Genomic DNA, 23,499 nt, shown 5'->3' with positions numbered 1-23,499 from the left:
GATGAGGTGGGGGAAGGGGAAATGAGGAAACTGTTGAAATCCATATTGATGCCCTGGGGTTGAAGTGTTCCGAGGCAGAAGATGAGGCGTTCTTCCTCCAGGCGTCTGGTGGTGAGGGAGCGGCGGTGGAGGAGGCCCAGCACCTCCATATCCTCGGCAGAGTGGGAGGGGGAGTTGAAATGTTGAGCCACTGGGCGATTTGGTTGATTGATGCGGGTGTCTCTGAGATGTTCCCTAAAGCGCTCTGCTAGGAGGCGCCCAGTCTCCCCAATGTAGAGGAGACCGCATCGGGAGCAACGGATACAATAGATGATATTAGTGGATGTGCAGGGAAAACTTTGATGGATGTGGAAGGCTCCTTTAGGGCCTTGGATGGAGGTGAGGGAGGAGGTGTGGGCACAGGTTTTACAGTTAAAGTATTGCAAGCAGACAGAAAAAATGTAAAGTTAAACCAAACTTCCAGCAGACTCTCAAGGTTAATAAACCATCATGTCAGCATGATAGTTTATTGCCCTTGCCCATGATAGTAAACTATCATGTCAGTTTTACCTGCATATCAACCAATATTATTTATTGTATTCGTTGCACCCAATGCGGTCTCCTCTACATTGGCGAGACTGGACGCCTCCTAGCAAAGCGCTTTAGGGAACATCTCCAGGACACTCGTACCAATCAACCCCACCACCCTGTGGCCCAACATTTCAACTCCCCCTCCCACTCTGCTGAGGACATGCAGGTCCTGGGCCTCCTCCACCGCCACTCCCTCACCACCCGACGCCTGGAGGAAGAATGCCTCATTTTCTGCCTCAGAACACTTCAACCCCAGGGCATCAATATTGATTTCACCAGTTTCCTTATTTCCTCTTCACCCCCTTATCCCAGCTCCAGCCTTCCAGATCAGCACCGCCCTTATGACCTGTCCTACCTGCCTATCTTCCTTTCCACCTATCCACTCCACCCTCCTCTCTCACCTATCACCTTCATCCCCACCCCCATTCACCCATTGAACTCCTTGCTACCTTCCACTGCCCTCCTCTCTGACCGATCACCTCCGTCCCCACCCCCATTCACCTATTGTACTCTATGCTATTTTCTCCCCACCCCCAACCCCTCTCATTTATCTCTCCACTCTGCAGGCACCCTGTCTCTACTCCTGATGAAGGGCTTTTGCCCGAAACGTCGATTTTCCTGCTTCTTGGATGCTGCCTGACCTGCTGTGCTTTTCCAGCACCATTCTAATCTAGACTCTGGTTTCCAGCATCTGCAGTCCTTGTTTTTACCTATCATGTCAGCAGTCAAGGAATGAGAAAAACAACTCCATATGTGGAAAGGAGCTCGAATGTTCCAAGCTTTTGGCCTTGAGGTGTGATAAGGATAAGTGAAGTTTAGTATAGAGTATGTGAAAGTTGTTAAGCGCCCCTTACATGCGGCATGTTGCCAATGTATTGGGTCAGCTCTGCAGAGTCCAAAATAAACTTTTTCTTTGCTCTTGCTAGCATTTGAGTCGAGTTGATTTAATTTCCACGACAGCCTGGGACCCCGCGACTGGGTAAGATTCTGAAGATTCCCAGGGGGTGTAGGCGCCAGCGCCTTGAAGGACTTTCACTTCATCTCGAGCGCTAAATTGGCCCCTTTGCGTGAGAGGACTGGGAATCTGTGGATCGCCCCAGCGCTGGGGTCCGAACCGATAGGGTCGGGGTAAGAGTCGTGGCTTCCGTAATCCTACACAGAGACTCATTTTAAGAGAATAAATAAGTCAGGGAGAGAGTCCAGTGAACTCTCGCGCTGTATTCAAGTAAAACTCAAGGGAAGGGATTGCCATCTCTAGCGTGCTTAAGAGACAGCAAGTTTAAGGGTGATTTTAGACTTGGAGCCATCATCACTGGCTGAGTTGGACTCGCCAAAGACGTACCGGGTTTCTTGGTTTACGAAAACCAAGGCATTGAGGTGGACGCGCCCAATGCAAGAGGGGACCTCTGGAGGTAAAAGCAAGTCAAAGGAGAAAGATAACGGTACTGCGAGAGAGAAAGCGAGAGAGCTGGACACTTTTCCAGTAACGCTGAAAATGGGCTCCAGCAAGAGCAATCAAAAAGAGGGTCCACAGGGGACTTGGAATGGCCAACCAAAACTACAATACATGCTAAATAATTACAACCCAGAGTCTGTAAAGCAGTTAGAATTGTGGATCAAGGAATGTGGTTTTCCGGAGGGAGGAAGTGATAGGAAAAGGCAGTTGAAAGGACTGAGGTCACGGTTGGAGGAGAGAGAGAAGGAGACATGGAATGGAAAAATAGAACCTGTGAATTGGAGTGCTTATAACATGTAGAAGGCTGAGGTTGATATCAGGGAAAGGAAATCTCAAGTAAAAGATAGGTCAAATACGCGTACAAACACCAGTGCAAATGCAGATGCGTGCGCAAACCAACCTAATGAAGCTGTACAGTGTATTAAGTTTATTGCAGATCCTGACCTTGATGGCTGCCCTCCGAAACCTACAGCTCCCCTACGAGATCCGCCAGGTGAAGGTTCCAAGTCAGCGGCTGCCGCCTCAGGGTCTGCTGGATCACCGGTAGCACTTCGTATTCGCAACCAATCGAAGCAAGAAGCCCAAGAGAAAGAAGGCCACTCCAAGACGAAAAGGCATCCAGCGCCTGTCCACGATCATTCCACGACGGACGATGAGTCAGACAGTGAGAGTGGTGGCATACAATCACCTAACTAGGTGGTTCTGCAAGCACCAATGGTTGAAGTTGCAGGACCAGAGGGGTACCTGATGTTGGTCCACTGGCCATGGACCATGAAGGATCTGGAAAGTGCCTATGGGCAGTTGCCTGACCCACACAAGGTTGGAGGTAATAAGTTCGCCGAAGAAGTGACAAAGTTCTGTATCGAGTTCCATCCCATGTCACATGAGATGAGACGTCTCCTTTGATGAAAACTGGGTGCGGACGGCACCAAAATCAAATATAACTGGCCAGCCGCAAATGTCCATGCCAGAGCAGCCAACCCGCAAGCGGCGGAGAACAGAGACTTTGATGCTTTTGTTGCAGTGCTGGCATCCGCCTGTAGGGAAGCATTCCCAGTACGTATGGACATGATTGCAATGTGTAGACAACAAGAAGATGAGACAGTGTCCCAGTATCTTACGCATCTCACTAAAGTCCATAACGTCCATAGTGGACTGACACCACCCGAGGGCATAACGGGGACAGAGATCACGCCGTATGAGGCACTCCTGAGGAACAGCTTCATCAATGGAATGAAGGACGAAATAGCAAAAAAGGTAAAAGACATATGAATTACCTGGGACACGGGGAAGCTGAATTTGATAGAACAACACACGATACTTGCTGAAAAATTGCTGGCCCAAGAGAAGGAGAAGCAGAAACTAAAGATGGAACAGTAAGCACATAAAGCTCAGCTTACTATGATGCAAATGGTCGCCCAGCCATTGGAGGGAGGGGCTGCGGGAAAAGAGAGAGGCAGAGGTGGAGGTGGGCAGCCCACAAGGTACAGGTAAGCCTCTTTACTTTATGCTTGGCAACGAAGACTCGCTTATGCTAAACTCCTGTACTAACCGTATGGGCACTGAAACACGTTCCACCTCTATATTGAGCGCTAAGATTGCAAAGCGTGGACTGTATGTTCAGTACAACGATGATGCGTACAAGTCAATGTCTATCTGTATGTTATATGTGGAAAGTACGCCAGTTACTTTTTTGGTAGATACAGGGGCAACATATTCTTTAATCAAGCCAGTTCAGAGAGTCGACACAAATAGAGACCTAGAGATGTACAGCACGGAAATAGACCCTTCGGTCCAACCTGTCCATGCCAAGCAGATATCCCAATCCAATCTAGTCCCAACTGCCTGCACCCGGCCCATATCCCTCCAAACCCTTCCCATTCATATACCCATACAAATGCCTCTTAAATGTTGCAATTGTACCAGCCTCCACCACTTCCTCTGGCAGCTCATTCCATACACATACCACCCTCTGCGTGAAAATGTTGCCCCTTAGGTCTCTTTTATATCTTTCCCTTCTCACCCTAAACATATCCCTCTAGTTCTGGATTCCCCGATCCCAGGGAAAAGACTTTGTCTATTCATCCCATCCATGTCCCTCATAATTTTGTAAACCTCTATAAGGTCACCCCTCAGCCTCCGACGCTCCAGGGAAAACAGCCCTAGCCTGTTCAGCCTCTCCTTATAGCTCAAATCCTCCAACCCTGGCAACATCCTTGTAAATCTTTTCTGAACCCTTTCAAGTTTCACAACATTTTTCCAATAGGAAGGAGACCAGAATTGCATGCAATACTCCAACAGTGGCCTAACGAATGTCCTGTACATCTGCAACATGACCTCCCAATTCCTGAACTCAATACTCTAACCAACAAAAGAAAGCATATCAAACGCCTTCTTCACTATCCTATCTACCTGCGACTCACTTTCAAGGAGCTATGAACCTGCACTCCAAGGTCTCTTTGTTCAGCAACACTCCCTAAGACCTTACCATTTAAGTGTATAAGGAGAAAGTGAGGACTGCAAATGCTGGAGACCAGAGTTGAAAAATGTGATGCTGGAAAAACACAGCAGGCCAGGCAGCATCCGAGGAGCAGCAGAATCGACGTTTCGGGCATAAGCCCTTCTTCAGGAATTCCTGAAGAAGGGCTTATGCCCGAAACGTCGATTCTCCTGCTCCTCGGATGCTGCCTGGCCTGCTGTGTTTTTCCAGCATCACATTTTTCAACATTAAGTGTATAAGTCCTGCTAAGATTTGCTTTCCCAAAATGCAGCACAACGCATTTATCTGAATTAAACTCCATCTGCCACTTCTCAGCCCATTGGCCCATCTGGTCCAGATCCTGTTGTAATCTGAGGTAACCCTCTTCGCTGTCCACTATACCTCCAATTTTGGTGTCATCTGCAAACTTACTAACTGTACCTCTTATGCTCACATCCAAATAATTTATGTAAATGACAAAAAGTAGAGGACCCAGCACCGATCCTTGTGGCACTCCACTGGTCACAGGCCTCCAGTCTGAAAAACAACCCTCCACCACCACCCTCTGTCTTCTACCTTTGAATCCTCAGACCCCACCCCTCCAACCGTAACAAGAACAGAGCGCCCCTGGTGCTCACCTTCCACCCTATCAACCTTCGCATAAACCAAATCATCCGCCGACATTTCCGCCACCTCCAAACAGACCCCACCACCAGGGATATATTTCCCTCCCCACCCCTTTCCGCCTTCTGCAAAGATCGTTCCCTCCGTGACTACCTGGTCAGGTCCACGCCCCCCCTCCAACCCACCCTCCCATCCTGGCACTTTCCCCTGCCACTGCAGGAACTGTAAAACCTGCGCCCACACCTCCCCCCTCACCTCTATCCAAGGCCCTAAAGGAGCCTTCCACATCCATCAAAGTTTTACTTGCACATCCACTAATATCATTTATTGTATCCGTTGCTCCCGATGCGGTCTCCTCTACATTGGGGAGACTGGGCACTTCCTAGCAGAGCGCTTTAGGGAACATCTCCGGGACACCCGCACCAATCAACCACACCGCCCCGTGGCACAACATTTCAACTCCCCCTCCCACTCTGCCGAGGACATGGAGGTCCTGGGCCTCCTTCACCGCCGCTCCCTCACCACCAGGCGCCTGGAGGAAGAACGCCTCATCTTCCACCTCAGAACACTTCAACCCCAGGGCATCAATGTGGACTTCAACGGTTTCCTCATTTCCCCTTCCCCCACCTCATCCTAGTTCCAAACTTCCAGCTCAGCACTGTCCCCATGACTTGTCCGAACTTGTCCTACCTGCCTATCTCCTTTTCCACCTATCCACTCCACCCTCTCCTCCCTGACCTATCACCTTCATCCCCTCACCCACTTACCCATTGTACTCTATGCTACTTTCTCCCCACCACCACCCTCCTCTAACTTATCTCTCCATGCTTCAGGCTCACTGCCTTTATTCCTGATGAAAGGCCTTTGCCTGAAACGTCAATTTCGAAGCTCCTTGGATGCTGCCTGAACTGCTGTGCTCTTCCAGCACCACTAATCCAGAATCTGGTTTCCAGCATCTGCAGTCATTGTTTTTACCTCTGTATCCAAATGGCTAGTTCTCCCTGTATTTCATGAGATCTAACCTTGCTAATCAGTGTCCCATGGGGAACCTCATCGAATGCCTTACTGCAATCCATATAGATCACATCTACTGCTCTGCCCTCATCAATCTTCTTTGTTACTTCTTCAAAAAACTCAGTCAAGTTTGTGAGACATGATTTTCCACGCACAAAGCCATGTTGACTATCCGTAATCAATCTTTGCCTTTCCAAATACATGTACTTCCTGTCCCTCAGGATTCCCTCCAACAACTTGCCCACCACCGAGGTCAGGCTCACTGGTCTGTAGTTCCCTGGCTTGTCCTTACCCCCCTTCTTAAACAGTGGCACCACGTTAGCCAACCTCCAGTCTTCCAGCACCTTACCTGTGATTATCGATGATACAAATATCTCAGCAAGAGGCCCAGAAATCACTTCTCTAGCTTCCCACAGAGTTCTCGGGTACACCTGATCAGGTCCTGGGAATTTATCCACCTTTACCTATTTCAAAACAATAAAGACAGTGGAAGGTTCCTGAACTCAATGGGTGCATCAGGAGCTGTGATACGAGAGAGATTTACCGCACCCCTATTGTGCGAAACCAGTAATGGGGAAACATTTAAATTCTCACTTCTGTTATCGGAATTCTGTCCTTTAAATCTAATGGCTTGGGTTCTCATAGTGAGACTGGGGTTGGATTTGCTCATCTTGAGACTGGGGCTGGCAGGTAATACAAAAAGAAGATTTACCAGTGCAGGCTGTAAAATACTCCTGATGTATGTCTATGAGTGGTGATTAAGCCGGAGAACGATAAGTTCAGTGAGCGATTCACTCACCCTGGAAGGAAGTAATCATGTTAATCCTATTAACACCAAGTTTCTTGCTGGGGATATGCTGCACTGCACAGCACACATACACCGCGATGGCCCTGACAAACCATCTGAGAAGGATTGGTTCAGGAGATTGTTGAAACCAGATCAGTTGTTATTGTACGAATTTTATCGGAATGATTACAGATGTGCAGTCAGTGTGAACTTATCTAAAGTATCTGTGACGGCCAGTATCTTTTTGATGTGGAAGACTCTTTTCCTCACGTGTCACTGGCTAAGACGTCCAGCGACAGGTGGCAGGGTTTGGGACCATGGGTACTGAATGCACAAAAAACAAAAGATTGGGTCTTCAGGGACGAGGTGGGTATCTGGTTCAATGCAGATATGCAGACATATAGGAAGAAACGAAATTGGCTAACTCAGGCAGATAGGGCAGTTCAGGCAACCCCTGCTAGCCCTGAAGAGCCTAGGAGGGCAGCCTGGTGTTTTCTGAGTTAGAAGTCTTGGACCCAAGATTAAAAACGGTGCCTGCTGAGTTGTGGGCAAAAGGCAAGCATGATGTGGGGCTCATGCGAGGCTGGGAACTCATAAGAATAACCCTGAAGTCTGAGTATTGTCCTTGCAGAGCACAATACCCATAAAAACCCAAGGCAATAGAAGGAATTACTCCAGTTTTTGAATCCCTCCTGAAGGCTGAAGTGATAATCCCCTGTGAAAACTCACCATTGAGAACCCCCATTTTTCTGGTGAAAAAGCAAACATTCCAGGTGAACAGGAGGAATGGAGGTGTGTTCAAGACCTGCAGGCAGTCAATAACACTGTTGTTCTGTGCGCCCCAAATGTTCCCAACCCCTATACTATATTGGCTCAAATTCCACCGGACAGTAAATGGTTCTCTGTTGTGGATTTACCAAATGCCTTCTTTAGTGTACTGGTGCACCCAGATAGTCAATTCTGGTTCGTTTTTTCATTAAAAGGGAAATCGTATACTTTAGAACATAGAACAGTTCAGCACAGAATAGGCCCTTCAGCCCACGATGTTTTGCCGACCATTGATCCTCATGTAAGGTAAACCTAATGTACGTACCCTCAAATTTCTGGGACCATATGCATGTCTAGCAGTCTCTTAAATATCCCAAATGACCTCGCTTCCACAACTGCTGCTGGCAGCGCATTGCATGCTCTCACAACATCCCCTCTATACTTTCCGCCAAACAGCTTAAAACTATAACCCCTCGCGTTAACAATTTCTGCCCTGGGAAAAAGTCTCTGACTAGGAGAAAGTGAGGACTGCAGATGCTGGAGATCAGAGCTGAAACATGTGTTGCTGGAAAAGCGCAGCAGGTCAGGGCAGCATCCAAGGAGCAGGAGTAGCTGCAGTCCTGTCCCCCTTCGTCCAAGAACTCCCCACCTACGTTCGGGACACCACCCATACCCTCCACCCCCTCCATGATTTTCGCTTCCCCCAACACCTTATCTTCACCATGGACATCCAGTCCCTATACACCTCCATCCCCCATCACGAAGGCCTCAAAGCCCTCCACTTCTTCCTTTCTCGCCGACCCAACCAGTACCCTTCCACTGACACCCTCCTTCGACTGACTGAACTGGTCCTCACTCTGAACAACTTCTCTTTCCAATCCTCCCACTTCCTCCAAACCAAAGGAGTAACCATGGGTACCCGCATGGGCCACAGCTATGCCTGCCTCTTCATTGGATATGTGGAACAGTCCATCTTCCGCAGCTACACTGGCACCCCCCCCCTTTTCCTCCACTACATCGATGACTGTATTGGCGCTGCCTCGTGCTCCCACGAGGAGGTTGAACAGTTCATCCACTTTACCAACACCTTCCACCCCGACCTCAAATTTACCTCGACCGTCTCAGACTCCTCCCTCCCCTTCCTAGACCTCTCCATTTCTATCTCGGGCGACCGACTCAACACGGACATTTACTATAAACCGACCGACTCCGACAGCTACCTAGATTACACCTCCTCCCACCCTGACCCTGTAAAACGCCATCCCATATTCCCAATTCCTTCGCCTCCGCTGCACCGGCTCCCAGGAGGACCAGTTCCAATACCGAACAACCCAGATGGCCTCCTTCTTCAAAGACCGCAATTTCCCCTCAGACGTGGTTGACGATGCTCTCCACTGCATCTCCTCCACTTCCCGCTCCTCCGCCCTTGAACTCCGCCCCTCCAATCGCTACCAGGACAGAATCCCACTGGTCCTCACCTACCATTCCACCAACCTCCAGATACATCGTATCATCCTTCGTCATTTCTGCCACCTCCAAACAGACCCTACCACCAAGGATATATTTCCCTCCCCTTCCCTATCAGTGTTACGGAAAGACCACTCCCTCCGCGACTCCCTCATCAGGTCCACACCCCCCACCAACCCAACCTCCACTCCCGGCACCTTTCCCTGCAACCGCAAGAAATGCAAAACTTGCGCTCACACCTTCCCCCTCACTTCCCTCCAAGGCCCCTTCCATATCCATCACAAATTCACCTGCACCTCCACACACATCATTTACTGCATCCGCTGCACCCGATGTGGCCTCCTATACATTGGGGAGACAGGCCACCTACTTGCGGAACGTTTCAGAGAACACCTCTGGGACACCCGCACCAACCAACCCAACCACCCCGTGGCTGAACACTTTAACTCCCCCTCCCACTCCGCCAAGGACATGCAGGTCCTTGGCCTCCTCCATCGCCAGACCATGGCAACACGACGCCTGCAGGAAGAGCGCCTCATCTCCTGCCTAGGAACCCTCCAACCACAAGGGATGAATGCAGATTTCTCCAGCTTCCTCATTTCCCCTCCCCCCACCTTATCTCAGTCCCAACCCTCGGATTCAGCACCGCCTTCTTGACCTGCAATCTTTTTCCCGACCTTTCCGCTCCCACCCCCTCTCCGGTCTATCACCCTCACCTTAACCTCCTTCCACCTATCGCATTCCCAACACCCCTCCCCCAAGTCCCTCCTCCCAACTTTTATCTTAGCCTGCTTGGCACACCCTCCTCATTCCTGAAGAAGGGCTTATGCTCGAAACGTCGATTCTCCTGCTCCTTGGATGCTGCCTGACCTGCTGCGCTTTTCCAAAAAGTCTCTGGCTATCATCTCTATCTGTACCTCTCATTATCTTGTATACTTCAATTAGGTCCCCTGTCTTCCTTATTTTTTCCAAGAGCTCAGTCAACCTCTCTTCACAAAATAAGCCCTCCATTCCAGGCAGCATCCTGGTAAACCTCCTCTGAACCCTCTCCAAAGCATCCACATCTTTCCTATAATAGGGCGACCAGAACTGGACTCAGTATTCCAAGTGTGGTCTAACCAATGTTTTATAGAGCTGCAACAAGACCTCACAGCTCTTAAACCCAATCCCCCTGTTAATGAAGGCCAAAACACCATATGCTTTCTTAACAACCCTGTCCACCTGGGTGGCAATTTTAAGGGATCTATGTACCTGCACACCAAGATCCCGCTGTTCCTCCACACTGCCAAGAATCCTGTCTTTAATCCTGTACTCAACTTTCAAGTTTGACCTTCCAAAATGCATCACTTCGCATTATCCAGGTTGAACGCCATCTGCCACCTCTCAGCCCATCTCTGCATCCTATCAATGTCACGCTGCAGCCTACAACAGTCCTCTATGCTGTCAATGACACCTCCAACCTTTGTGTCGTCTGCAAACTTGCTAACCCATCCTTCAATCTCCTCATCCAAGTCATTAATAAAAATTACAAAGAGTAGAGGCCCAAGAACAGAGCCCTGTGGAACACCACTCACCACTGACTTCCAGTCAGAATACTTCCTTCCACTACCACTCGCTGTCTTCTGCCGACCAGCCAATTCTGTATCCAGACAGCTAAATTTCCCTGTATCCCATTCCTCCTGACCTTCTGAACGAGCCTACCATGGGGAACCTTATCAAATGTCTTGCTGAAGTCCATATACACCACATCCACTGCTCGACCCTCATCAACTTGTCTAGTAACATCCTCAAAGAACTCAATAAGATTTGTGAGGCATGACCTGCCCCTCACAAAGCCGTGCTGACTGCATTTAATCAAGCCATGCTCTTCCAGATGGTCATAAACCCTATCCCTCAGAATCCTTTCTAACACCGTGCAGATGACAGACGTGAGACTGACTGGTCTGTAATTGCCAGGGATTTCCCTTTTTCCTTTCTTGAAGAGAGGAATTACATTTGCCTCCTCCAGTCCTCAGTTATAACTCCGGTGGAGAGCGAGGGTGCAAAGATCTTTGCAAGCGGCAAAGCAATCACATTTCTCGCTTCCCAAAGCAGCCGAGGACAAATCTGGTCCGGGCCTGGTGACTTGTCAATCTTAATGTTTGTCAAAATTTTTAGCACATCAGCTTCCTCAATCTCTATCCGTTCCAGCATGCACACCTGCTCCTCAATGGTTTTATTCACTACAAAGTCCTTTTCTTTTGTAAAGACAGAAGCAAAAAACTCATTTAGGGCTTCCCCTACCTCCTCAGACACTATACACAAGTTCCCTATGCTATCCCTGATCGGCCCTACTCTTTCTTTGATCAAAGTTTGGGAGAAGATTTGTAGCTCGGGTGCTCGTTGTCATGGTTCTGTTCGCCGAGCTGGGAATTTGTGTTGCAGACGTTTTGTCCCCTGTCTAGGTGACATCCTCAGTGCTTGGGAGCCTCCTGTGAAGCACTTCTGTGATGTTTCCTCTGGCATTTATAGTGGTTTGTCCCTGCCGCTTCCGGTTGTCAGTTCCAGCTGTCCGCTGCAGTGGCCGGTATATTGGGTCCAGGTCGATGTGTTTGTTGATAGAATCTGTGGATGAGTGCCATGCCTCTCGGAATTCCCTGGCTGTTCTCTGTTTGGCTTGTCCTATAATAGTTCTTTGATCATTCTCTTATTCCTCACATACGTGTAAAATGCCTTTGGATTCTCCCTAATCTTTTCTGCCAAGCCTTTTTCTTGCCTCCTCCTGGCTCTCCTCGGACCATTTTTGAACTTCTTCCTCACCTGGCTGTAATCTTCTAGAGCTGAGCAAGACCCTTGCTTCCTCCACCTTACGTAAACTGCCTTCTTTCTTTTGACGAGAAGATCCTCCGCTCTCGTCATCCAAGGTTCCTTTATCTTACCCCTTCTTGCCTGTCTCAGAGGAACACATTTATGCATTCACTCGCAACAACTGTTCCTTAAACAGTCTCCACATGTCTATAGTGCCCTTTTCATGGAGCAATTGCTTCCAGTCCATGCTTCCCAACTCACGTCTGATAGCATCATGGTTTCCTTTTCCCCAATTAAATATCCTCCCATTGTAGCTATGTAGCTATGTAGAATGTGAGGCAGTTGTGGTCACTATCACCAAAATGCTCTCCCATCGCAAGATCTGACACCTGCCCGGCTCATTGCCGAGCACCAAATCCAAAATGGCCTCTCCCCTCATCAGCCTGTCAACGTACTGAGTTAGGAAACTCTCCTGAACACACTTTACAAAAACAGCTCCTTCCAAACCATCTGCTCGAAGGAGGTTCTAATCAATATTGGAAAAGTTAAACTCACCCATTACAACAACCCTACTACATTCACACTTTTCCAAAATCTGCTGACCTATGCTTTCTTCAATCTCCCTGCTGCTATGGGGGGGGGGGGGGCTATAGTAAACCCCTAATGAGGTGACTGCTCCCTTACTGTTCCTAATTTCCACCCATACTGACTCAGTAGGCAGACCCTCCTCAACAATGGTAACTGCTGTAGCTGTGATACCCTCTCTGATTAGCAGTGCTACACCCCCTCCTCTTTTTTCCCGCCTCCCTATTCGTTTTAAATGTTCTAAACCCTGGAACATCCAGCAACCATTCCTGCCCCTGAGAAACCCAAGTCTCTGTTATGGCCACAACATCATAGCACCAGGTACTGATCCATGCTCTAAGCTCATCACTTTTATTCCTGATACTCCTTGCATTAAAGCAAACACACTTTAACTGATCCCTTGGTTCTTTCCCAGGAAATTCCTTCCCACTGGCTGCGCTACCTCTTGCTATTGCGTCATCTCCATCAACTCTCACCACTGATATATAGCTCAGGTTCCCACCCCCCTGCCATACTAGTTTAAACTTTCACGCAGCTTTGTCAAGGTTACTGTGGGTCACCCACCATATATAATGAGGCTCCACGCAAGAGTCTGGAGAGTCTTGTTTTAACCCTGGGGTCAGCGCTTCTGCAGTACGTAGATAATTGCTTAATAGCAGCACCAATAGAGGAACAATGTGAGAAAGATACCCTTGCGTTGCTCTGCCATTTGGCTAGGGAAGGGTACAAAGCTAGTCTCGCAAATCTACAATTTGTGCTCCAACAAGTGAAGCTCTTAGGTCACTTAATATCTGAACAAGGGAAGGCCATTGGTCAGGACAGAGTTCAAGCAATCCAGCAAATTCCAAAGCCTCACATGAAGAAACAATTGCTATCCTTTTTGGGCATGTGCTCCTACTGGAGAATGTTTATCCCACATTACGCAACCCTTGAGGCACCCCTAAATGACATAGCCCATGGCAAAGGGTTGCAGAGCCGGAGTCTGCTGCAGTGGACCCCAGAAGCTGAGGATGCCTTTGTTGAATTGAAAAGGCGCTCCAAACTACAGCTACACTGGGGATTCCAAATCCAAACAAACCTTTTGTACAAACAGTAGATGAAAAGTCTGGGTGCATGACATCTGTGCTGTTGCAGGATCATGGGGGAAAATTGAGGCCGGTAGCTTATTTTTCGGCTAAACTAGACCCCTTAGCGGCAGGATTGCCTAAATGCCTGCGAGCCTTGGCCGCAGCTGAAAAGGCTATTGTAGCGTCCAGGGCTACAGTCGGCTATGGTGAATTAACCCTACTGGTCCCACATTTGGTATCCTTACTGCTTTCAAACAGAAGACAGCACACATGTCGACAGCACATTGGCTCAGATGTAATAGTGTTATTGGAGATGCCTAACATTACAATAAAGCGATGTAACGACCTTAACCCTGCTAGCCTTCTCCCCACAGAAGGAGACGGAGACCCACATGACTGTGTCGCTGTAACTAATGAAATTTGTAGCCCTAGACCAGACTTGCAGGATTCACCACTTAAGAATCCATATGGAGTTTTTTGTGGATGGGTCAGCATTCAAGAGCAAGGAGACAGGCCAGAATTGCGTTGGGTATGCTGTAGTAACTACCCACGAGGTAGTCAGAGCGGGATCACTCCCTTCTCATCTGTCAGCACAAGCTGCGGAGCTGATTGCCTTGACTGAGGCATGTAAATTGGCTAAGGGAAAGACAGTGAATATTTACACTGATAGCAGATACGCATTCAGGGTTGTGCATGATTTTGGAACCCTGTGGAAACACAGGGGCTTCTTGACTTCCACGGGAAAGCCCATCACACACCGTGGCCTGATTTCTGACCTCCTGGAAGCGGTCCTATTACTTAAATCAATCGCTGTGTGTAAATGTGAAGCCCACACAAAAAAAACGATTCAGTTTCTCAAGGCAATGCAAAGGCAGATGCAGCGGCAAGGACGGCAGCCCAGCAGCCGCCAAGTGACCAAATGGATATGTTTTCCAAATGTTTGGAAGCGTTCCCCATGTCCAAACAGGATGCCAGTGCAGTAGCGAAGGCTTTGCTAACTGAAATAATTCCGAGATCGGGCATCCCTGAGAGGTTTAGTAGCGACAATGGGACACCATTTGTCAATAATGCCCTACAGCAGATTAGTGATTACTTGGGAATAAACATGAGACAACACTCTGCCTACCACCCAGCGAGTGGTGGGGCAGTGGAAAGAGAGAATGGTACCCTAAAAAATAAATTGACAAAATGCTGTGAGGAAGTAGGGGTGACATGGACAAAGGCACTTCCAATTGTGCTAATGTATATGAGATCTCGAAGGAGATTGATTTTTAAAATTTTAAATCTAGTATACATAAAGCATGCGATTAGCCATATCAGAAACTGGGTAAAATCATTAAATTATGTGGTCACATTTGGAACAATAGAACTTGAGTTCGACAGTGCATTCCTTCCATCTTGATCATAACAGCCATCAATTTGAACACTGCAAACAAACAAGAAGCTGATACTGAACAGATCATTGAACAGAACAGCCTCAATCAAAGTACAAAACAAGTTTAAGTATAGACTAAGACACTGAGGATGACCCCTTTCTCTTTCTCAAAATAATGGCACGATCTATTACATGCACCTAAGAGACCAGATAGGATCTCAGTTTAACATCTCATCCAACACAAGTAAATGATTAAATGCATTTATTTAGTTGCTGTCTTTCATGTAAAAAGATGGTAGCAGATTTTTCTCTTATTGTCTAAGGGTGCAGAATCACACCGATGGAATTTATAGCAGCAAATTGAGCACAGAGGATTGTGTGCCTGTAACATAGACCATCCAATTAAATAAATAAGAGGAGAATTCTCTCATCCATTCTTACTCTATGGGCTCTTTCCATGATCACCATCTTCAGCCATGCACTGTATAAAGAAAATGTGCTGCATATAGATTAAATGATTTCAGAGCTCAGTCTTCTTTCTGTGTTACTTTGCTTTGAAGTCTGCTGCAGTCTTGTAGGCTCAGAAAATACTATGACGTGATGTTTAGGTGATGTGAAAGTTTAGAACTTGACCTTCAAAGATTCTTTTTATTATGTTATAAATTTAAGGATTTTTCTCTTCCAATGGTTTTAAAAGAAAAAGCAAATCGCTTACTATAAAGTTTAGTCACTATATGGTATGATAAGACTGAATAAACTACTGCATAGATACATAATTCTTTTATCTCAGTTTTATGCATCTTCCAAGGCTAATTAATTGATACTACAAGTATAGTTTTCTACTCACTCGAGTCCCACATGATGAAGTTGATTGTGAATGCCACTATTGTTCACATCCAAAAACTGAAAAAAAGCACTGAAATTAGTGTAATCTCAATGGTTATTTCCAGCAATGCAGTGGCCTTGAAGCAAAAGGATCCAGTGTGACACACCTTCCCATATATCCTGTATCTTGTTTTGTGTAGGTGAAAAACATCAAGAATAATTCTTCAAAGATTGTTCTGATAAGGCCAGGGAGCAACTGATTGAGTAACCTGTATTCTAAGTTGCTCATAAATAATCATCATAAATAAATGTTGCTATTTTAACAATGTCGAGCTAAGGTGAAGTACCACCTTTTCTTACATATCATTGCTAGCTGCCAGGAAGTTATCATGACCTGCATAAAACCCCATTCTAAAGAACTGGGAACCTAAGAGTTTGGATCCTTTTTGATCTGACTTACTGACAGATATTCCAGGAGTAGACTCTGTCTTGTCTACTTGCCAGGAATTTAATACTGCCAATATACTAGCAGCCTATCATGGAAATGTTGGCCATTTAAATGTGCAGCATTTTCTGTTCATCTGCTGTACCTTTTTTAATGATGATTGACGTTTGAGTAATACTGTAGAATCACAAACAAAAAAAAAGTGCATTTGATGTTGTCATGGCTGTGCCAGTTTTTTGAAAGAGTTATTTAATTAATGCTGCTCTCTTGCACTTTTCCCATAGCCCCGATCCTCAATTTCAGGTAGGTACCCAACAAATTTTCAAAAGTTGCTATTGAATCTGCTTTCAGGCAATTCAGCATAAGTTATTATAATACACTGCACCTAAAAATAAAATATCATCATCTCTCCTCCACCACTCCACCAATTGCTAAAACGGTGTGCTCTTAATTACTGATCCCCCTTACAGTGGAACCAGTTGCTGGCTAACTTGATCACAAATCCTCAAAACTTTGAATACTTTTATTAAATATCCCCTTAGCCTGCTTTGCTCTAAGAAGACTATTTTAAATGATGCAGCATGAAAATTGCTTCTGGCTGAAGACTACTAGCTATACGTTATTGGTCTAAAAACTGGATTGTAATGTACCTCATTTACATTTTCCTAGTCATTTTGGACTCAGTGGTTCAGGGCTATGCTGTTCTTTCATTTAAAGGCAACGTTTCTGTTATGCTGAGCATCAGGATCTCATATTCTGAATGTGTTGCTCTTTTAGATTATGTTCCAACAGTTGGTTATAAATGCAGTGTCCACTTAACACTGTGTATAACTAAGGTCATGGCAACTTGAGGTTTTACTGAATACTGCACAGGATAAATCTTTTCTTTGTGGTTTAAAATTTGCAGGAGGGTTTACCCTGTTTCATAACACATTTGGGGGCTTATGTCCGTGATTTGAAGTGGTTTAGATAGATTTGAATAGATTTGGGGGTACGAAAAATCCCAACAGATTTAGAAATAAAAGCAAATTACTGTGGATGCTGGAATCTTTGACATCTCCGATCAGCTTTGACAAAGGGTCAGTTAGACTCGAAACGTCAGCTCTTTTCTCTCCTTACAGATGTTGCCAGACTTGCTGAGATTATCCAGCATTTTCTGTTTTTTGCCAACAGATCTAAACACTTGCAGATTAGTGTCCGAGATCTTTAAATAAAATGTAGATGAGACAATGTGTTTAATTTCAGTGACTTGTGGTTGGTTAAATTAAAAGTGAGAGAAATGGCTCTTAAAATTGCTAAATAGGTTCTGGGATTTGACGATGATTCTTAAATTTACCAAGAAAGTTTAGAAGGAAAGAAAAAGGCCATACTTTTGGAATTAGCAAGTAAGTTAGATTTGGGTTTCACCAAGGACAAAAGTAAAGCTGAAATTGTAAAGGTGTTACTCAAACACTTAGGTGTGTCAGAGAAACAGACAAGTGCTGTAGAGGTAGAAAAACTTAAATTACAATTGCTGAAAATTGAGTTAGAAGGCAAACAAATTGAGTTAGATGGCCTGAGGCGGGAATTGAACAATAATTAAATAGTACAATTACTATTAGTTTTTCATGTTTTTATTCATTGTTCCAAATTAATCGTAGGACCATTCCTGGGCGGCACGGTGGCACAGTGGTTAGCACTGCTGCCTCACAGCGCCTGAGACCCGGGTTCAATTCCCGCCTCAGGCGACTGACTGTGTGGAGTTTGCACGTTCTCCCCGTGTCTGCGTGGGTTTCCTCCGGGTGCTCCGGTTTCCTCCCACAGTCCAAAAGATGTGCAGGGTCAGGTGAATTGGCCATGCTAAATTGCCCGTAGTGTTAGGTAAGGGGTAAATGTAGGGGTATGGGTGGGTTTCGCTTCGGCGGGTCGGTGTGGACTTGTTGGGCCGAAGGGCCTGTTTCCACACTGTAATCTAATCTAATCTAATCTAAAACAACACCACAATCGGCTTAATCCTTTCAAGGCCAGACAGGTCCAGATGGAGGCGGAGGACATGCTTGACGAGAACATCATTGGACAAGCTAAAGCAAGTGGTGTTCGCCGATCGTCTTAGTTCCCAAACCAGTCGGAATTCAATGATTTGTGGACTATTGGAAGGTCAACACCATTACAACATTGGACTTATATCCAATTCCTAGATTGGAGGACTGTATTGAGAAAGTTGGACTTAATGCGTGGTTACTGGCAGGTACCTTTATGAGAGACAGTGGAGAAAATTTTTTCATTTGTAACCCCAAATGGGCTATATCAGTTTAAAGTGATGCCCTTTGGAATAAAAAACGCACTCGCCACATTCCAAAGACTCATGAACAGAGTTGTGGCTGGGTTAACAAACTGTGCAGTCTGTTTGGACGATGTAGTGATCTTTAGTCAGTCCTGGAAAGATCACATGGTATAGTTGGCAGAGTTCTTTGAACGCCTATGAGAAGCAAAACTGGTGATAAACTTAAATAAAACTGAATTCGCGAAAGCAGAGGTGACGTTCTTAGGACATAAAATCGGACATAGAAGGTTGACCCCACGGAACGCAAAGATGAAAGCCATCGAGGAATTTCCACAACCAACCTCGAAGAAAGAAGTGCTTCGATTCTTAGGACTCAGCGGATCCTATCGGAAGTTTGTTCCAAACTTCAGCAGTGTAGTGGTACCATTAACCAATTTGCTGAACAATAACACAAAGTTTCAGTGGACAGAACCATACCAGGAGGCATTTGACCATTTGAAATCAATATTAACCACCAAATCAGTTTTAGGTACACCAAGAACACCAAGAACACTTGGTGGGCGGCACGGTGGCACAGTGGTTAGCACTGCTGCCTCGCAGCGCCAGAGACCCGGGTTCAATTCCCGACTCAGGCGACTGACTGTGTGGAGTTTGCACGTTCTCCCCGTGTCTGCGTGGGTTTCCTCCGGGTGCTCCGGTTTCCTCCCACAGTCCAAAGATGTGCAGGTCAGGTGAACTGGCCATGCTAAATTGCCTGTAGTGTTAGGTATAGGGGTAAATGTAGGGGTATGGGTGGGTTGCGCTTCGGCGGGTCGGTGTGGACTTGTTGGGCCGAAGGGCCTGTTTCCATACTGTAATGTAATCTAATCTAATCAAACTTTTCAAAACCTTTTAAAGTAGTCATCGATGCTAGTGACATTAGAGTTGGAGCTGTACTCCTACAGGAAGATGAGGATGGGATTGAACTGCCAGTTGGTTACTTATCGAAGAAGATCAACATCCAGCAAAGAAAATACTCCACAATTGAAAAGGAACTATTGAGTTTGGTATTGCCCTTACAACATTTTAATGTGTATGCCACGAACAGTATGTCGGAGACAGTTGTGTACCCTGATCACAATCCACTTACATTCTTAGAACCTTTTAAAGATAAGAACATGAGACTAAAGCGTTGGAGTCTAATGTTACAGACTTCTAATTTAAAAACCATACATGATGTGGGTTGGAAGAATGTAATCACAAATGCATTATCATGGATTTAACTGATAGTGTTCAGATGACATTTGTCTTCATTTAATGTGAGACATATACAGGTATATGGGAAAACATTAAGGTGAACTTATATTAAAGTTATCTGTGGTAATGTGTTTTAAAAGCAGAGGAAAAAGTGAAGCTGTCTTTTCATTATGATGGTTCATTTTTTCTTAAGGGGGAGCTGTTATGAAGATGTGGCTGTTCTTTAAGAGTTAAAAGCAGCAGAACTACCGGACATAGCACCAAGTGTTCTTAATAAGGCAACAATGTCACACTTGATCAAACAACTCAATTAACTCGTTGCCTGAAGACAAAAACACATTCAAATTCGGATAATCAGTAAATTATACCCCATAAAATATCAAGCTCCAATCCAGTTTGAATTTAGTATATTGACGATCTTAAAAGCCAATGACACAATCCGATGCTTTGGGGGTATAGGACTGGGGAGAATTGAACAGTTGAGAGGAGAACTGACAAACCCAACATGTAAACAGCCTGCCTGAAAATAGCTCTCTTAAAAGTACCTTTTCAATCAGTAACCTGTGATGCAGAAATTCCTAAGAAGAAAAGAAGACACAGGAAGATCCGAAGAGAAGAACAAAAGCTACCTGGTTTTGAGATAAGAATTGTGATTTTTAAAATCTCAATTGGGAGTTTTATTGGACTAGTATTATAGAAGGGAAGGTAAAAGATAGTTGAGAGGAAGATATTATAAATAGTGGTTAGTTAATTATTCTCCATTGTTTTGGGAAAAGATCTGCCCCTGCCTATCCACACTAGGCCCACACAGGACATAGGAAAGCAAACTTGACCAAACTATACCAGAAACACCCAAAATGCCTCAGCAGGGACCAAACAGGCTGACAAGTGAAACCAGACAGCATTCACAGACAAGGGAATACACTTCCCAAAACACACTAACAATACCAGGTCAACACAGCTGTCCCAAAACCCTGAGGGCAGTCTCATAACACAACAATGCCAAGGCCACACAAAGAACAGGTCAGACAGAGAGGCACCACCAAGGACATTGCTCCCAGGACAGGACAATGGAAGCACCTTACTGGTTCAAATGAGACCTTCTCACCTATGTGCAAAGAGAATTGGAATCTCCTGACCCATTGATACTGCCAGGATGTTGCATTGTATAGGGAATTGTTTTTCAATTATCATCATTGTAACTAGATTACTCCATTTCCAAATACATTGTACCTTTCCCCATTTTAATTAACCTTATTATACAAGAATCCTATAAAACCTGGCTTCATCCTCAGCTCGAGGAAGAGAATTCACAGCTACCTGGACAGACTGTCTGTGCTTTTTCAGCTTAGTCAATTTCTGTTCCGCGATATCGCGTACTAATAAACTGTTTGTCAATTTCACTTCGAAGTGTGCTTTGTGATCTCTAATTTATTGGGCTAATTTTTCCGACAGCTATACTTTAAGAAATAAAGTTGTTTAATGTTTACTTTAAATAGTTCTTGACCACTCAAATTTTTACAGATTACTGCATGGGATAAATCTTTTCTGTGCTGCTAGTTTTAAATTTTGCAGGAAGGTTTACCCCGTGTCGTAACAGATCCCTTTTAAATCTTTCCTTCTCCCCCTTTTATGTCTTGGAGGGCAAAAAGGGGTCATGTGATGGCTTTGGCAAGTAGAGTTAAGGAGAATTCAAAGGGATTTTATAAATGCATTAAGGACAAAAGGGTAACTCGGGAGAGAACAGGGCTTCTCAAAGAACAGCAAGGTAGTCTATATGTGGAGCCACAAGAGATGGGGGAAGATACTAAATGAGTACTTTGCATCAGTGTTTACTGTGGAGATGACATGGAAGATATAGAATGTGGGGAAATAGATGGTGACATCTTGAAAAATTTCCATATTACAGAGGAGAGAATGTCTTGGAATGCATAAAAGTGGATCAATCCCCAGGACCTGATCAGGGGTACCGTAGAACTCTGTGGGAAGCTAGGGAGGTGATTGCTGGGCCTCTTGCTGAGATATATTTATCATCAATAGTCACAGGTGAGGTGCCAGAAGACAGGAGGTTGTCTAACATGGTGCCACTATTTAAGAAAAGTGGTAAGGAAAAGCCAGGGAACTATAGACCGGTGGTGGGCAAATTGTTGGAAGGAATCCTGAGGGATAGGATTTACATGTATTTGCAAAGGCAAGGATTGATTAGGCATACTCAACATGGCTTTGTGCATGGGAAATCATGCCTCATGAACTTGATTGAGTTTTTTGTTACTTCTTCAAAGGATTGATGAGGGCAGAGCAGTGTACGTGATCTATATGGACTTCAGTAAGGTGTTCAACAAGGTTCCTCATGGGAGACAGGTTAGCAAGGTTAGGTCTCATGGAATATAGGGAGAACTAGCCATTTGAATACAAAACTGGCTGGAAGGTAGAAGTCAGAGGGTGGTGGTGGAGGTTTGCTTTTCAGACTGGAGGCCTGTGACCAGTGGTGTGCCACAAGGATCAGTGCTGGGTCCACTTCTTTTCGTCCTATTTATATAAATGATTTTGATGTGAACATAGTAGATTATAGTTAGTAAGTTTGCAGATGACACCAAAATTGGAGGTGAAGAAGGTTACATCAGAGTACAACAGGATCTTGATCAGATGGGCCAATGGACTGACAAGTGGCAGATGGAGTTTAATTTAGATAAATGTGAGGTGCTGCATTTTGGAAAAGCAAATCTTAGCAGGACTTATACACTTAATGGTAAGGTCCTAGGGAGTGTTGCTGAACAAAGAGACCTTGGAGTGCAGGTTAATAGCTCCTTGAAAGTGGATGATGAAGATGGAGTTTGGTATGCTTTCCTTTATTGATCAGAGCACTGAATATAGGAGTTGGGAGGTCATGTTGCGGCTATACAGCACATTAGTTAGGCCACTTTTGGAACATTCATTATTTAGATGAGGGAACTAAATGTACTGTAGCCAAATTTGCAAATGACATAAAAGTAATGGGCAGGCAAGTGATAAGGGTGACACAAAGAGTTTGCAAAGGGTTATAGATATATTAAGTGATTGTGCAAAACCTTGGCAGAGAGAATATAATGTGAGAGAATGTGAGGTCCTACTACACCAAATGGACATCAGTGATTCAGGAAGGCAGCTCACTACCACCTTCTCAAGAGTGATAAGGAACAAGCAATAAATGATGGCTCAATGCCCACATCACATGAGTAAGTAGGAAAACGTTATTTCAGAGACAGGGTAATAACAGAAATGAAAATGTGTTGCTGGAAAAGCGCAGCAGGTCAGGCAGCATCCAAGGAGCAAGTGAATTGACGTTTCGGGCATGAGCCCTTCTTCAGGAATCTTCAGGAGCAGGAATCTCCTGCTCCTTGGATGCTGCCTGACCTGCTGCGCTTTTCCAGCAACACATTTTCAGCTCTGATCTCCAGCATCTGCAGTCCTCACTTTCTCCTAATAGCAGAAACGTAAAAGGTGAACAATAATTAAATAGTACAATTACTATTAGTTTTTCATGTTTTTATTCATTGTTCCAAATTAATCGTAGGACCATTCCTGGGCGGCACGGTGGCACAGTGGTTAGCACTGCTGCCTCACAGCGCCTGAGACCCGGGTTCAATTCCCGCCTCAGGCGACTGACTGTGTGGAGTTTGCACGTTCTCCCCGTGTCTGCGTGGGTTTCCTCCGGGTGCTCCGGTTTCCTCCCACAGTCCAAAGATGTGCAGGGTCAGGTGAATTGGCCATG

The sequence above is a fragment of the Chiloscyllium plagiosum genome, unplaced genomic scaffold (assembly GCF_037043375.1).
Source record: "Chiloscyllium plagiosum isolate Xiang-an unplaced genomic scaffold, Cpla_swu_hap1 HiC_scaffold_9, whole genome shotgun sequence".
Classification (NCBI taxonomy): Eukaryota; Metazoa; Chordata; class Chondrichthyes; order Orectolobiformes; family Hemiscylliidae; genus Chiloscyllium; species Chiloscyllium plagiosum.
Note: the sequence above shows the minus strand (reverse complement) of the source record.